The 3,721-nt window shown below is 38.7% G+C and overlaps 1 long non-coding RNA gene across 3 annotated transcripts; it reads right to left on the bottom strand.

Annotated features, from left to right (window-relative positions):
- Window positions 1-489: 489 nt before the first annotated feature.
- LOC145864203 (uncharacterized) lies at window positions 490-2,660 on the bottom strand. Of its 3 annotated transcripts, XR_014382783.1 has the most exons (4): window positions 2,520-2,643; window positions 2,121-2,203; window positions 1,304-1,358; window positions 490-1,114 (listed from the first exon to the last, which is right to left on the bottom strand). It is a non-coding gene; the product is annotated as an uncharacterized LOC145864203 (long non-coding RNA). The 3 variants fall into 3 exon arrangements; XR_014382784.1 differs by lacking the exon at window positions 2,121-2,203 and having other exon boundaries at window positions 2,520-2,660; XR_014382782.1 differs by having other exon boundaries at window positions 2,121-2,636.
- Window positions 2,661-3,721: the final 1,061 nt, after the last annotated feature.

Here is a 3,721-nt window from a genome sequence, read left to right as displayed (position 1 = left end):
GTACTCTCCTGACAATCTAATGTTTTGCTTTCGCTGTAAAGCCTTTTTGAAATCGGACAATGTGGTTAGATTAACGATAGTCTTGTCTTCAAAATGGTGTAAAATAGTCATTTGTTTGAAAAATTTAAGTTATAGCATTTTTGAGGTATTTCTATTTCGCGCTATGCGATTCCACTGTCTGTTGACTAGGGTGGGACGCAAACGTCCCACCTAGCCCATAGAAGTTAAACATTTGGATAATAAAGCATTTAAAGGCTAACCTTGGATGATTTTAGGACTTCTGACAGCCAAAATTCTAACTCCACCCATAACTTTTGGACTTTTAAACATTCCCAGAAGGCATGGCCTATTTTAACCTACTGCAGGCCTAAAACCTATGGGTGCGAACAATGTTTCCATGAAGGACTATTAGCAGGACAATGGACTCTTCAAGCTTTACAAAAGGATAGCTCGGCTACGTGTGGAATAAAATTCTCCCAACTTGCAATGTATTAAATACTTTAACTCCAAACCTTTATTTTTCGATAACATTATTTAAAAAAAAGGATATTTGTAAATGATATCATAAATAGGAATGGTGAAGTTATGTCACACATGCAGCTAACACAAATATATGGGAATGTCTGCTCTACCCAAAATTACAACCAACTAATTGCAGCATTACCGCAAAAATGGAAGAGGCAAATGGAAGGGGGAAAGAGTAAGGAACTTGTCTGTCGTCCCTGGAGGCATTTTGAAAACATGTTTTCATTTACATTACATTTTACATTTAAGTCATTTAGCTCTTATCCAGAGCGACTTACAAATTGGTGCATTCACCTTATGATATCCAGTGGAACAACCACTTTACAATAGTGCATCTAAATCTTTTAAGGGGGGGGGGGGGGGGGGTTAGAAGGGTTACTTTATCCTATCCCAGGTATTCCTTAAAGAGGTGGGGTTTCAGGTGTCTCCGGAAGGTGGTGATTGACTCCGCTGTCCTGGCGTCGTGAGGGAGCTTGTTCCACCATTGGGGTGCAACTCTCGCTCTCTTGAAGACGGAAGGGACGTAGCCAGCGGTCAAGGATGAGTTGATGAGCGAGGTGAGGTAGGGGAGAAGGTCTCCGGAAATGGTCTGGAGAAGAGAGGAGGGGATAGGGTCAAGTGGGCAGGTTGTTGGGCGGCCGGTGTTTTCAAACACTTGTTTTTCACAAGGGCTATTAGCAGGACAATAGAAACGATGTGGTCCCAAAAACACCTCTCTGACATAGGGTACAGAATATCGGTTGATGACATTGAATGTCTCGCCAACTTTGATCCATACCTGGGCCTGCAGCACGCAAAGTTCTTTGTTTGTCAGACGAATCATTGGGTTGAAACTACAGAGCAGTACAAAACAAGAGAACACACATAGTTAACATCAACATCAACATCACAGTCAGAAGACAGTTGAAGAAACTTGAGTGGACTTTTGGAAAGGCTCTAAGACATTTTATGTCCACTCAAGTTTCTTCAACTGTCTTCTGACTGTGATGTTGATGTTGCACTGTGATGCCAGCAGATTCCAGATTGCCATTGCCGATCGCTCATCATCTTCAACCGTCAGTGAATCGATGGCTTGAATAGTCTCGCTGGAAATGGAATACAATGTAAAAATGTGCAGCATACAGTAAAGACCAGCAGTTGATTTATTTAAGCCATATTTTTAGCATTATTAGGCCTATTTTACAGTATTGTAGCCTACTGTACCTGTTCATTTTCCTGGGCTTTCGCGTTCGGTGTAACACAGGTGAATAGCACTGTCCAGGACCATAATCCCCAAGTCTAACAGTATTTAACCAACATGTTTCATATTCAAGGATCCTTTCTCTTCTCTGTGCTGGAGTTATTTTAAGAATACAAAAGAAGCCATGCACCCTTGATTGGCTATCAGCAGGACAATAGACTCTTACCGAGTCCACCAAATGCATTGTTTTCTAACCACATCTGGATGGGTCCATAACGAATTACTATGGGAATAAATAATCACTGAATGACAGAAATATTGGAATAAAGTAGGGTAATGAAGGCAACAAATTGTTGCCTACTGGAACACCAAAATTTATACAATTGTTATAATAGGATTTGAAACAATAGCCTACCCGCGTATGGTCAACTTTTTCAGCATCGTTTCGCACTGCTCTGAGACAAACAAGACTACTTGTACTGTCCTCCGTATGCGTTACTGTGAATATTTTGACAGCAAGATAAACAACTTCACATCAATAATCCTAAAAGCATGATCTCCATGTTCACACAATTTATTGAGTTGAAACAGCGTGAAACTGAAAAAGACAATAATGTCTCCATGAGACAATGTAATCTGTCCTAAAATACAAACTAGATATGAACGTAACCTGATATTTTGCTCACACTGACAACAAGCAAAAGCTAGGCTAACATACAGTAGCAATTAAGCTAGTGCTATTCCACAAAGTAAACATACACATCCAAATTCTGAAAGGAAAGAAGATATATGCAAAAGGAATGAAAATACTCACTGATAAAGCTTCCTAAGGCATACAACGTAAATGATGGATGAAGATTGTAAGCAGACAGCTAAAACAGAGCACTCTGAACTCTACATGAGGTAACAATGACCAACTTCCTCCTCACAGGTCACATGACGGGTCATTTTCTAGCTAAAGGCAAAAACTCCAGATCAACACTAGAGGGAGCCAAATTCAAAGTAAGTAATATAGTTAAGTATTAGAATTTAAACAGAACACTACTTAATAAACTAATACATTTTATACAATATATTTGCACCACTGTAGATGCTGTGGTCAGTCAGAGTTGAGACTTATTGTAAAGTGTAGCCTAAAGGCCAAAATGGGCAATGTATTCGATGCTTAAGTACTCTAAAAGACAGATTTGCCCCCCCCCCCCCAGAAAATGCATCAACCCCTACAAATATATTAATTTATTATTAACCCTGCATTATACTTGTATAAAATCCCCTTAGATATTCATTTAGAATCCTTTAAATTTAATTATATCTTCTACTGTACAAGGACAATTTATTAATCTTCCTGTATTTTAATTTAAAGATTCCGGTAAACTCTTTGATGTTTCCTTTTATGTGTCCTACCAATTATTATTGGATTATTCCCCATGGCAACCAACAAAATGTATTTCTTAGTTAGGTTGGCTTTTGTGGAGATCAGACTGTTTTCATTTGACATTTGTGCGTTTTTGACCAAGTGTAAGTCAGAACAAATACTTATTTCACTTTTATAATAATCCTGTTGCTATTGTTATCTGTAAATACAAGAAATGTGTATTATGTAGAGGGGAAACTTTCTTCCAGTTCTGCAGCAAGCTGTGCTAGCATACAAAAACAAATGTGGCATTATGTGACCATAAAGGTGAATAAACATCCACAGGCGAAATAGTATGAAGTTGTGTTTGATCTATGAACGTTGTATTACGTTCATTAGGATAATGCTGTGCTTAGTAAGTATGTAAGGAGAGAGAAGCATTTTCTTGTGTTTATCTACAAAGCACTCATGCAGAAACTTCCATCATTAATTCAATTTAGACTTGCAAATGACCAAACACAGTCTCAGGCTTGGATAACACTGGTGGCCTCTTCGGTCTACACAGAGTTGGGTAAAGCTGCTATCAGTTTTTTTGCACACTTATAGAGCTCTCTGAAATGAGATGTCCTAGTCCCCCTTTGTCGGTTCAGAGTAATGATCAG

This window comes from Salmo salar, chromosome 26 (assembly GCF_965601325.2).
Source record: "Salmo salar chromosome 26, fSalSal1, whole genome shotgun sequence".
Lineage (NCBI taxonomy): Eukaryota > Metazoa > Chordata > Actinopteri > Salmoniformes > Salmonidae > Salmo > Salmo salar.
This window is presented reverse-complemented; position numbering and strand designations above follow the sequence as displayed.